This window comes from Erythrolamprus reginae, chromosome Z (assembly GCF_031021105.1).
Source record: "Erythrolamprus reginae isolate rEryReg1 chromosome Z, rEryReg1.hap1, whole genome shotgun sequence".
In the NCBI taxonomy this organism is placed as follows: domain Eukaryota; kingdom Metazoa; phylum Chordata; class Lepidosauria; order Squamata; family Dipsadidae; genus Erythrolamprus; species Erythrolamprus reginae.
In genome coordinates, this window is record NC_091963.1 from 47127497 (window position 1) to 47141502 (window position 14006).

Genomic DNA, 14006 nt, shown 5'->3' on the forward strand with positions numbered 1-14006 from the left:
ATCCTCTACCTTAATTGTTGACAGAATACTTTGCTCTCAATATTCTTTAATCTTTTTTATTTATTTATTTATTAATCAGATTTGTATGCCGCCCCTCTCCATAGACTTGGGGCGGCTAACAACAATAATAATACAATGTAAACAAATCTAATATTTAAGTTAATTTAAAAAAACCCAATTTAAGAAACCAATCATACATACTGACATACCATGCATAAATTTTATAAGCCTAGGAGGAAGGGAAAGTCTCAATTCCCCTATGCCTGATGACAGAGGTGGGTTTTAAGGAGCTTACGAAAGGCAAGGAGGGTGGGGGCAACTCTGATATCTGGGGGGAGTTGGTTCCAAAGAGTCAGGGCCGCCACAGAGAAGGCTCTTCCCCTGGGTCCTGCCAAACGACATTGTTTAGTTGACGGGACCCAGAGAAGGCCAACTCTGTGAGACCTAACTGGTCGCTGGGATTCATGCGGCAGAAGGCAGTCCCGGAGATATTCTGGTCCGGTTCCATGAAGGACTTTATAGGTCATAACCAACACTTTGAATTGTAACTGGAAACTGATCGGCAACCAATGCAGACTGCGGAGTGTTGGCATAACATGGGCATATTTAGGAAAGCCCATGATAGCTCTCGCAGCTGCATTCTGCATGATCTGAAGTTTCCGAACACTTTTCAAAGGTAGCCCCATGTAGAGAGCATTACAGTAGTCGAGCCTCGAGGTGATGAGGGCATGAGTGACTGTGAGCAGTGACTCCCGGTCCAAATAGGGCCTCAACTGGTGTACCAGGCAAACCTGGCCAAATGCCCCCCTTGCCACAGCTGAAAGATGTTTCTCTAATGTGAGCTGTGGGTCGAGGAGGATGCCCAAGTTGCGGACCCTCTCTGAAGGGGTTAGTGATTCCCCCCCCAGGTAATGGACGGACAGACAGATGGGGTTGTCCTTGGGAGGCAAAACCCACAGCCACTCCATCTTATCAGGGTTGAGTTTGAGTCTGTTGACACCCATCCAGATCCCAACAGCCTCCAGGCACCAGCACAACACTTCCACTGACTGGACAAGGGGTGGAGATGTAGAGCTGGGTATAATCCGCATACTGATGACACCTCACCCCATGCCCTTGGATGATCTCACCCAGCGGTTTCATGTAGATATTAAATAGTAGGGGGGAGAGGACCGACCCCTGAGGTACCCCACAAGGGAGTAACCTAGAGGTTGACCTGTGACCCCCCACTAACTCCGACTGCGACCGACCGGAGAGGTAGGAGGAGAACCACTGAAGAACAGTGCCTCCCACTCCCAACCCCTCCAGCCGGCGCAGAAGGATACCATGGTCGATGGTATTGAATGCTGCTGAGAGGTCAAGAAGCACCAGGACAGAGGATAAACCCCTGTCCCGGGCCCGCCAGAGATCATCCATCAGCGCAACCAAAGCAGTTTCCGTGCTGTAGCCGGGCCTGAATCCTGACTGCTGAGGGCCTAGATAATCGCCTTCTTCCAATGACTGCTGGAGCTGGAGTGCCACCACCTTCTCAACAGCCTTCCCCATAAAGGGAAGGTTGGAGACTGGGCGATAGTTGTTGAGAATGGGTGGGTCCAGGGAAGGCTTCTTGAGGAGGGGGCGCACAAGTGCCTCCTTGTAGGGATCCGGGAAGGACCACCTCCCCAAAGAAGCATTGACAATCTCCTGGACCCAGCTTCCTATATCAGCATCAGGCTGTCGCGTCTTCAGACCAGCTACAAGGCCAGTTTCTTCGGACTTGGCTTTGGGTTTTCCCTTGCTCTCTGGGGGATTGCCTTACTACTAGGGATTCACCAGGTCTTCCTCTTTAGGTCACATGTCCCTCCGAACAATGACTGCTTTTTTGGCAACCAGAAACCATGAAAAGCAGAAAACAACTCCGGAGATCTCTGGAGGCTGCCCTGCACCGACATGACAGCAAATCAGAAATCTGGAGGGTTCAATCTTGATACCTATTATCTTTTGATTCTAGTGTGATAAATCACAACCATTGGATTCACATAAGACATTTCATGAAGAGTAAACCTGATTTTTAAAAATCTAAATAAGATGTGTAAATGTGATTTGAGCAAAGAATTCAAATATTGCTTTTCAGCATTGTATTCTGTAATGCAAATAAGCATCTCTTTTCAAAACATCAAATAGTTGTGTCTTGGAAAAGACTTGAGTAGATATATGGCAAAGGATTCTTTTCTCCAAGTTCAAAAGTCTTTGAATGGTGGAAATCCCAGACTTCCCCCATCATGTTTCTTATGCCATAATTTTTTGGATACTCATAATTTATTCTTACATATTTTATTTTATATGCATAAACTAATTATAAAATCAAGTCTTTCACAGTCTTATTTCTGTAGTGGAGGCATTGAATCTGACATTAGTAAGAGTTAAATGACCTCCTGCTAAACTTACTATCATTATATGAGATGTAAAATATCTGTAAAAGAAATCTTGCTTGCTTAAGGACTTTTAGCTGGCTACTAATTGAGACAAAATTTTAGATCTCTGCTACAAGCAAGCAAGCAATGTTTATGGTTTATAACACATCCACTTAGTAGCAGCAAAACCATGCTTGCAACAAAACTGTACATAACTTTCAGAAACTATGAATGGAGTTTTCTTCTTTTTTATTTCCTTTAAGAATCAGATCTGCTGTACTTTGTGGACAGTTCAAAGTACAGAAAACACTTCTGGTTTTCAATAATTTTTCTACAACTTACATTTGCTTTATGGGGAGAGCAAACGGTACCAAAGTAAATATATTTTCCATTTCAGGTTGTACAGCATTTTAAACTTAAATTTAAGGTTAGACATTAAAATTGAGAATACAGTTATGAGTACTATTAAAATATTTTTTTAGTATTTAAACAAAGTATGTTACTCAGCAAAAATTGTATGATCCAAACAAACTAAATTATGGTTTGCTATCATACTTGAACTCCATTCATGGTTTCATATCATATTCCCATTGACACCACTTTTCTCCAGTAAGAATGTGCAGGAGCGTATCCCTATAAGGTTGTCCAGTAAAGAGGCTTTATAAGAAAGCTAAAATTATTCAAAGAGACTTCATTATAAGCATTTTTCAAAACTGATTATATCTTACCTCCTGCCACCCTGGATTGGTGGGACCAACCTCAGTCTCATCTGAAGGCTTTCTAGTTTCCTGGAACTCAAGGCATGTTTTTGTTTGTTTTGGAACAATGTTTGAATAAGATAGTCCTTGACTTACATCCATTTGTTTAGTGACCATTCAAAGTTACAACACTGAAAAAATGGTTTACAATAATTCCTCATATGACTGTTGCAACATTTTCGTGGTAAAGTGATCAACATTTTGATTCTTGGCCATCAGCAAGTATTTATGGTGGTCAAAGTATCCAAAAACCACATGATCACCATTTGCAATCTTCCTAGCTTACTACAAAGAAAGTCAATGGAGGAAGCCAGATCTGCTTTATTACTGTGCCATTCACTTAACTACTGCTATTCCTGTGGGAAAAAGTGTGCGAAATCAGGTACAGCTGGCTTAACAACCACCTTGCTTAGCAATCAAAATGCTGGTCCCAAGTGTAGTCATAAATCAAGGACTTCCTGCAGTCCCTCAGAGGGAGTGTAAAATAGGGCAAAACTCACTTAATTACTGATTTGCCTAGTAATAGAAATCAGTCAAGGAATTCCTGCAGGTGTCTTTTAAAACAGTGATTTATTACTATGTAGCAATACCAATAGCATTTAGATTATATACCGCTTTACAGTGCTTTACAGTAATCTCTAAGTGGTTTAAATAATCAGCATATTCCCCCCAATAATATAGGTCCTCATTTTACCCACCTCGGAAGGATGGAAGGCTGAGTCAACCTTGAGCCTGGTGAGATTTGAACTGCCCAATTGCAGTCAGTCAGCAGTCAGCAGAAGTAGTCTGCAGTACTACATTTTAACCACTGTGCAACTTAAAGACTTCCCACAAAAAGAAATAGGATAATATAATCAGGATGGCATTAAGGTTCTGTTATACTTCCACATCTCGATGATGTCTTATATTTTCTTTTGTCTTCTTTCCAGTTTTACCTGAATAATGTCTGAAGTTAATTTTCTGGAGGCTTCAGGCAAAGTTTGCCACAATTTCGAGTTAATGTATTTCCTTTTTCCTACTTCTTGTAAAGTGCCAAAAAACTGTTCATACTCAGTAATTAGTTAAGTTACACTGCAATAAGGAACCCCAATGTGATTGAGAAGTCACACCAAATTTCCTTTGCCAACTTTTATAAAAGTTATTTATTCGCAGTTAGTAACCAATTGGAAAAAACTAAAATGATGAAACTGCAAAACCTGAACAAATTGTGAAAAGTAATAAAAAACAATGAATAGTAGACAATATCTTGGTGCTGGTTTACAAATGAGATATTTCAGAATTCCAAATTTAAGAGACAATAATGAAAGAAAATACTGTACACAAATTTTCACTGTACATTAAAAAAATACTTACTAGTAAAGACAGAACAAATATTATTAACATTAGTGTTAAAGTTAAAAAAATACTTTTTAGGACAAAATACTGCATAGTGCTATAGTCTAAATTAAGTATTATATGTTAAGGACCTTCTAACAGGCAAAGACTACATTGATTTGAGATAAGTATCATAACCACAGAAATGTTTTGAGAACTTAAGCTAATTATCAAGTCTGCTCCAAACAAATGCTCAGTGACAATTACCTAGCATTTTGAATAGCCTGGTCAACTTATGACCACAATTCAACCCAGGATTTCTGTTAGTAAGTGAGTTTGCAGCATTTTACCAGTTAAATGAATGCTGATGTTAAATCAGTAACATAGTTGTTAAGTGAATCTGATTTCCCCATTGATTTTGCTTGTCAGAAGGTCATCAGACATGATCACATGATCCTGGGAAACGACAACCATCATAAATATGAGTCAGTTGTCAAACACCTGAATCTTATTCACCTGACTGCTACAATGATTGAATGAAAAACAGTCATAAGTCCCTTTTTTCTAATGCCATTGTTACTTTGAACGGTCATTAAACAAGCTGTTTTTAAGTCAATGATTACTATTGTTGGCAATTCTTACATTTTTCTTTCCCTTGAAACTCTGTTTCCTCCAACCTAATGCTTATATATTGATGCAATGTGAAGGGTGATATTTCTATTTCTGCTAAACAGCATCCTTTTTTTGTCAAGTTCTTCGTTTTTTAAAGAAGTATAATATATACTAAAGAAAATACTGTTAGCTATACGTTCTTAAAACATATGTAGGCAAGCTGGGTTTTTCATATGCCAACTTTTCTTTTTATATGCCAACTTTTATAAAAGCTATTTAGTTGCAGATCTATTTGCTGTTTTCTCTTTAAGCAGGTACAACAGCTCATAGAAAAAAGTAGGGAGTTAATTTGACCTGTTCCTTAGGAATAGAACATTGGCAATATTTATTTCCTCCAAAGCAGGTTAGATGCCAAATTCACCTGTCCCCGACCTCAATTTTCTTTTTGAGAGATGATTCAGCATACCCAGAGCAAGACTTTTTATTAGTAAATTGGTTATTTCTGAGAAAATAAGCTTCCCTGATCAGAGAAAAAGTACATATTGAGATGCTACCAATTAGGTTTAGATAACCTGGTCGCAATGACATTTTATTATCAGTGTGTTACTCATTTACCAAAATTGGATTGCATTTTTGTCCAAAATGGCCCTTTATAAGTCCGTAGCTTTGATTCCTGACAAAGGTTTGGGACTGACCAAGGCTTGAGACTGACTTCTTGAGGTAAGCTTATAATATATAAGTAAAAAATTGTTAACAAAATTATAAATGTAAGAAATATAAAAAGGATAGTGTTGCTTAAATCTAAATTTTTTATTTTATAAATGCTTATCTGCTAGTGAAATTTGCCCAGTTCCATAAACTTCCAACAATTATTTTTCCTAGCAGCTTTCCCCCTAGTCTGCAACTTTTGCCTACTTTTGTCTGGATTGAGATGCCTTACTGTATAAAAAGTGCAAATTAAGTTATGGGTTTATGTTATATCAAATAGAAATGTATAACTGTGTATTTTGTTAAGAATTAAGGTATATTAATTCGGAGAAGGATGGTATACAAATCTAAATAATAATAATAATAATAATAATAATAATAATAATAATAATAATAATAATAAATGGATGTATTGTGGAGAAAAACAATATAAATTCTATTTTTCTAAAAAAGATGACTTACTGCATCTCTTTGTGGAGTGATGGAAAAAAGCTCAAAGTGAGGTGACTATGGCTCTCAAATATCAGCTTTTAAACCATTGAGTTTCAAATTCTTATGCTTCAAGTTTTTGGGATAATTGAATTCTTTTTGGAATTATTGGTTTCAATAGTTATTTGCTGAACTTCACAGATCATACATTTGCTTGAAGATATTGTGTGCATTATTTAGATCATGGCTTCTTGATCTTAGAGAATCATCAGAAGTTGGATGAAATGACTTAGCCTATGAGTCCAACTTCCTTCAATACAGGATTCAGATCAAGGCATCTTTAACATATCTAGAAACAGATAAACATATATAAAAGTCAGCTATTCCCCTTGTGAACAGCTTCCATTTTTATTGTTTTCAACGAGAATTTCATTTCTTTCAACTTAAAAAGTATCATTCCATAGTTTTCACCTGGGGAAAATAAAAGATTCTTGCTTTGTCCTGAAGGCATTATATCTTCAATGTTTTCCCACTAATTTATATCCATTGCATTATAACAAACTAGTATGCTCAGTCCTTTGAAGAAAGGGATAATATTTTCTGTCTGACTGTCTGTCTTCATAAGTCTATCTGTCTCTGTCTATCTGTTTCTGTCTGTCTCTCTCATCCGATATTTTATCACTTCATCCAATTTTTAAAACATAATGAGTAGAATATTAACAAGTTTATTAACAAAGACACTCTCCATACAGTTCTTCTAAACTGGAAAATTTATCATGCTGCAGATAGCCTCTAGTTGTTAAAAATATTATGAATTTAGAGATGTCTTTTTCTTAGAGCTATAACTAAGGCAGCTTAGATTGCCAAATTCATAGTTTAAAGTTAGGCTTTGGCTGGTTTTATGACATTGCAATCTTAGAGTCCCTGTAAAAGACAAAAAAAGTAATTCTTTAAAGACACTGATTTTGGAGAAATTATAAAATAGTTTCAAAGGCACCAATTATTTCATTGGAATCCTTGTATTTCTGTCCAATTCTGTCCAATTCACTACAAGTTTACAATGTAATTTGTAAGAATGCTATGTCATTTTGGGTCCCAGATTTTTTTTTTTCATTCTGGTGTTTTGACAATTGGTACATATACACAATAAGATAAATTTCCCCAAGGACCTGGGGGAATATTCTAAAAATTAAAAGATCTAGGAATATTTTTTACAAAAACCCCTTTTAAAAAAGGGTATCTAAGTTATTCATATACAGTAATACATATGATTTTGTTTTGTTTTTCAATAATGCTCTCTGGCTTTAATCTTTATAGCAGGAGGTGGGCAAATATGCTGCTGATATCTATTAGCTACACATATGTAATACTAATCCAACATTGGCTAATACTAATTGGAACATAATACTTTAATTATAAAATATAATTTTATTTAAAATCGAGAATAGAAATTAATAAAAAGTAAAATAGAGTAAGAGGAAAAATGAAAAAGAATGAAAAAGAAAGCTAAAGAACAAAAAGAAAAAAATAGAATAAAGAAAAATAGAAAAGAAAGAATCAAGGTATAAAGAAGCAACCTACAGTATGTATAGCAGCTATAATTGTAGATTTACTTTTTTCTATTTTCTATAAAGTGACATTGTAACTTTCTATCATTTATCTTCTCTAATAATCAAAACCATAGATCATAAATTCATTTTAATTGTTTGATTCAAAAAGTCCACAAGCGGTTTCCAATCAGGAATAAATACAGATATTATCTTTTCTCTAATCATACAAGTCAGTTTTCAAGTTCTGTCACCTTCACCAACTATTCCTTCATTGTAAGTATTGCTGATTTTTTCATTCTTGGGCATATAATAATCTTGTTGATATTGTTAGCTATAGAAAAAAATATATTAATTTTTCCTCAATTATTTATCTATCTATTCCAAGAGGAAAGTATATTCATATTTAAAATTTTCTGAATTAATGTATGCATTTGAACTCCAAATTTTCTAGCTTTTTTTGCACCTCCACAAATCATGATAAAAATACCCTTCTTGTTTTTCTATTTCCAATATAAATTTAAAATACCTGTATAAATTCTAGAATTTTCTGATGTCATATATTAATAGTACATAATTATATAAAGTTTTTCTTTAAGATTACTGCATCAAATAAATTTCAGTTCTTTCAATTACATATTTGTCCTTTTTTAATTAATATTTTAATTGATATTTTTAAAATATAACGCAAAACAAGACAAACAACATTTAACATGTAAAGGAGCTACCATTGCTCCACTAAGCATAGAAGTCTTCCTAATACGAAAAAGGACTAATTATAGTTTAGATCAATACAGAAAAGTAAAATTTGTTAGTAAAATATCTCTTAGTATACTACGATAATGCATAAATCTAGACATTCAAACAATTTCATTATATAATTATAATTAAGATAATTATAATCAAGTAATAAAACTAAACTTATCCATTAAATATCACTATAAAATATATTCAACCTAGTACCTTTAACTATTCCATACTTTATCTTAATATCTTTAATAGTCCTTTTTTACATTCCACCAATTGTATACTTTCTCCCAAGTTTTATAAAACTCCGTTTCCACTTGATTGTTCAACTGTCTCATCATCATATCTAATTCTGCACATTCTATAATCTTTCTAAAGACCTCTTCGTCTTTTGGAATTTCTTTTTCTTTCCATTTTTGTGCAAATGCTATTCTTGCCGCTACTAATATATGAATTATTAAGTAGTATATTTCTTTTTTATATTTAACATCAGTAATACCTAATAAAAAAAATTCTGGAGTCTTCTTAATTTCTTGCTTTGTAATTTCCTTTAACCATTTTTCTACCTTATTCCAATAGATCTTATATTTTGGGCATGTCCACCACGCATGAAAATATGTGCCAATTTCTTTTTTACATTTCCAGCAAATAGGTGAGGCACTTGGAAACATCTTTGAAATCCTATTTGGTGGGAGATGCCATCTATTAAACATCTTAATTTGGTTTGCTAGACATTAACTGAAAAGATTTTTAAATCTTTTAAATCTATTTATAGTGTTTTTTGGCTTCTTTAGGTTCTCACAATCTGCTATCTAACACCAATTCTTGTTGAATCTATGGTTGTTTCTTTTTAACATCTTGTATTTCCTCCCTCTCTTTGCCAGCAGCCTCCTTTTCTTCTTCTTTATCTTTAGGTTCTTTCTGTAGTTGTTCTGTTCTGTTCAGTCCACTTTGTGCAAAGAAAGCTCTTGCTTCTTCTACATTCTCTATCTTAATTCTCATTCCTTGCCAAGTCAAGGAGAGGCCTTCTGGTACCAACATCGGAAAATTACATTTTTTAAAATTAATACTCTTGTAAGAAAGTAGTACTCTCTTCTGGTTTCTCTCACTCTTTTTGGAACTTTCTTTAGAATTGTAATATCTTTCCCTTTATACTTCCAAGTTTGATTTCTTGCCTGTTTTAAGATATCATCTCTGATTATTCTTCTGGAGAACATGATGTGAACCTCTCTTGCTAGGTTGTGCCTTCGTGCATAGCCAGTCTGGACTCTATAAATTTCATCTATCTGTTTTATGAGTTCTTGTGGGTCCATTTGTAAAATTTCTCCTATTATCTCTGCCATCTTTGCTGTTAAGATTTCATCTTTCTCCTCATTTATATTTTGAAATCTCAGTCCATGTGAAGCGGATCGTAATTCCAAATTGATTATTACTTCGTCAAAGCCTCGGTTAACTGCATAACTATGTTCTTCATATTCTTCTATCTTTTGTCCTACATTCTGGACTTTATCTTCCATTGCTTTCATTCTTTTTTCATTCTCATGTAGATTTTGTTGGATAACTTTCATGTTTCCATCCATATCCTTCATGCTTCCTTTAACTTCTCTGATTTCAGTTTTGAGATCTCCCTTCTCTGTTTTAAGGTCATCCATTTCAACTTTCAAATCTCCCATCTCATTTTTCATTTCTTCTTTCATTTCTTCAAGATATTTTTTCACTTCTTCTCTGTTTGTATCCATTGAGATTTGTGTTTTCTACATGAAGTCTTGAATAATGGCCAAGGTTTCTTGAATAGTCTGAAAATTTGGTTCTGTCAGAGCTTTCTCCTTTTCCTTTTCTTTATCTTTGGCCAACATTGTTGTTATTGATCTTTGTTGTAGTGGGGATGATGTAGGAAATATCTTTGGAGTAGAAGTTGGAGTGGATGTTTGTTTTCTAGTTGTCGTTGTAATGGAAGTCACACTTTGAATCCTATAAGAGCTTTTCATATCTCCAGAAATTTCAAGTCTGTTATGTAATATCTTAAGTTTACTTTCTATTTTAGTTAATAATAAAATTTATATTTTTTGAAATGACTATAAAACAGGTATAATGAAACTAAATAATAATATAGCATAATAAACAAAACGATCAAACCAGCAATGCAGTCAAAAAAGGAATACCAATATTAATACACAGTAAGAAAGCAAAAGGAAAAAATAAAAGAAAAAGATTTAATTAAAAGGGCTATGACAATATTTTTTAAGGAGAAAAGAAATATAAATTATGAAATCTATAAAATATATGATATAATCAACAATCAACAATGAGTTGAAAATACAAAAGAAGAGAAAAAGAAAAAATGAAAAGAAAAAGAAGGGAAAGAGAGAAAGAAAAAAGAGAAATACTAATATAAAGCAACCTAATTATATAAAAGTATGATATGTAAAAAGAAGTTAATAAATCAGAAAATACTTAAGTAATATACCGGTATTCAATACAACTAGTTCCAATGATAATAAAGGGAAAAAATAGAAAAGAAAAATTAGAATTTTCAAAATTTGTCTTTCTTAGATCATTCTTGGATCCTTAAATACTGTGCTTTGTTCTGTTATTAAGTTCTCAAGTTCACAATTGTTTTTTAATCTTTAAAAAGCAAAATTCCAAAAATTAGTTTAATATTGTACCAAAATCCTCTGTCCAAAATCCACGTTCCACAGTCCACAGGAAAAAAGATGCAGGGAATAAAGAAAAATATTAAAAGTAAAGAAAATTCATTAATCCGTTTTATCTATTTGATTCTTATGCAGTTGCCGTTTGTTAAATAGTCCCTCTGCAAATACTTCTAGTTCGGAAAAGTCCGTTTTATACAGAAAAGTCAGGTTGAATTTGGTTAAAAATTGGAAAATTCATCAAAATTATTCAAAGTCCATTATATTTTCTTAGGATATTTTATATTTCATTTTTCTTTAATCCAAATAGTGTGTAGTATTCTTTAAATATACATGCTTTTTAAAACCGGAAACATTAGATACTTGGTATTTTCAATCAATTAGATTCCCCTTTTGTTTAGATTTCATTCCCTATTACAAAATCAATTAGTTCTTTCTTCCAGGGATGTTAGATATTAAAGGTTATATCTTTCTTCAAGTATTATTTAATTATAAAAATGGTAGATAATTAAACGTAAAAAAAGGAAAAAGTAAAGAAAGTAGATCCAGTTATGGCTTGAGTTTATGCGGAAGGATATACACTTAAAGAAAAAAAACCTTTTCCTTGTTCACCTTTTTATTCCAAGTTCTTTTCTTTTCTTTCTTTATTTATTATTTAGATTTGTATGCCGCCCCTCTCAGCGAACTCGGGGCGGCTCACAACAAAAATATAAACAATCGTACAAATCCAAATAGATTCAATAAATTTAAGTATTTAAAATAGTTTTAAAAAGAACCCCACTATATTAACAAGCACACACACAAACATACCATACATAAATTGTACGTGGCCGGGGGAGGTGATTTCAGTTCCCCCATGCCTGATGACAAAGGTGGGTTTTAAGAACTTTACGGAAGGCAGGGAGAGTAGGGGCAGTTCTAATCTCCGGGGGGAGTTGGTTCCAGAGAGCCGGGGCTGCCACAGAGAAGGCTCTTCCCCTGGGGCCCGCCAACCGACATTGTTTAGTTGACGGGACCCGGAGAAGGCCCACTCTGTGGGACCTAATCGGTCGCTGGGATTCGTGCGGCAGAAGGCGGTCTCAGAGATATTCTGGTCCAATGCCATGAAGGGCTTTAAAGGTCATAACCAACACTTTGAATTGTGACCGGAAATTGATCGGCAGCCAATGCAGACTGCGGAGTGATGGTGAAACATGGGCATACCTAGGTAAGCCCATGACTGCTCTCGCAGCTGCATTCTGCACGATCTGAAGTTTCCGAACACTTTTCAAAGGTAGCCCCATGTAGAGAGCATTACAGTAGTCGAATCTCGAGGTGATGAGGGCGTGAGTGACTGTGAGCAATGAATCCCGGTCCAGATAGGGCCGTAACTGGTGCACCAGGCGAACCTGGGCAAACGCCCCCCTCGCCACAGCTGAGAGATGGTTTTCTAATGTGAGCTGTGGATCGAGGAGGACGCCCAAGTTGCGGACCCTCTCTGAGGGGGTCAATAATTCCCCCCCCCAGGGTAATGGACGGACAGATGGAATTGTCCTTGGGAGGCAAAACCCACAGCCACTCCGTCTTATCCGGGTTGAGCTTGAGTCTGTTGACACCCATCCAGGTCCCAACAGCCTCCAGGCACCGGCACATCACTTCCACCGCTTCGTTGACTGGGCATGGGGTGGAGATGTAAAGCTGGGTATCATCGGCATATTGATGATACCTCACCTCATGTCCTTGGATGATCTTACCCAGAGGTTTCATGTAGATGTTAAATAGCAGGGGGGAGAGGACCGACCCCTGAGGCACCCCACAAGGGAGAGACCTCGGAGCCGACCTCTGACCCCCCACTAACACCGACTGCGACCGGCCAGAGAGGTAGGAGGAGAACCACTGAAAAACAGTGCCTCCCACCCCCAGCCCCTCCAACCGGTGCAGAAGGATACCATGGTCGATGGTATCGAAAGCCGCTGACAGATCGAGGAGCACCAGGACAGAGGATAAACCCCTGTCCCGGGCCCGCCAGAGATCATCCATCAACGCGACCAAAGCGGTTTCCGTGCTGTAACCGGGCCTGAAACCCGACTGCTGGGGACCTAGATAATCAGCTTCTTCCGGGGGTTTACGCATGCGTCCATAGCTTGAAGACGCTCTGCTGAACGCTCTTCAAATGAGAAAATAAACATTGGAATTTAAACCCTGCCAAACCACCCTAAGTCTCAAATAAATTGAACTAAGCAATAAAGCAATAAATTTGGAACCCGGAGATACCTTGAGCTTATTGAAGGAGAGAGAAACAACTTGGAAACAATCTGCTTTCCTCTCGGAACTGTGAGTAAGCAATAAAGCAATAAAGTTAAGAAGAGAGATGGCGGAGAAAGTGGGGGAGGAGCTCACAGAGAGAATGGATGCTTTGCTAAAAACTTTTGTTGTGGTCGGGCAGCAATTAAAAGAAATGCAAGATGTGGTTGCTAAGACCGCAACTGATTTACAAACAGTGAAAACAGAGCAAAAAGCCCAAGGTAACAGGGTATCCAAATTGGAAGAAGAAAGAGAACAGGATCGTCAACGCATAAGTATGTTAGAAGACAGATTGAGGAGAGCAAACCTACGCCTGAGGGGATTTAAAGCTGATTTTGCTGATAGCAGAAACATGATCCAAAATATTCAGCAATGGTTTAAGGAGAATAAAATTGAAGTCTTGGATCATGAAATAGAGAGAGCACATTGGGTTTTGGGAGCAAGAAGAGATCCAAATCAACGAGACATTATAATTAAATTCCTCGCAGAAAGAACGGCTGAAAAGGTTTATAAAGAATTAAGAAAAATCACCAACCTTACTTCTAAAGGAGCTCCGATTCGGGT

At 36.1% G+C, this 14006-nt stretch overlaps 1 protein-coding gene across 5 annotated transcripts in view; it reads left to right on the forward strand.

Moving 5' to 3' along the window:
- Window positions 1–14006, forward strand: part of CREB5 (cAMP responsive element binding protein 5) — a 311336-nt gene that overhangs the window by 21512 nt on the left and 275818 nt on the right. Inside the window, exon 1 of one of the 5 annotated variants that reach the window (XM_070729316.1) lies at window positions 8014–8037. The exons of the other annotated variants lie outside the window; for them this stretch is intronic. The gene's annotated coding sequence lies outside the window, so the exon portion shown is untranslated. Of the gene's footprint in view, window positions 1–8013; window positions 8038–14006 lie in introns of those variants that run through there. 5 annotated transcript variants of the gene reach the window in all.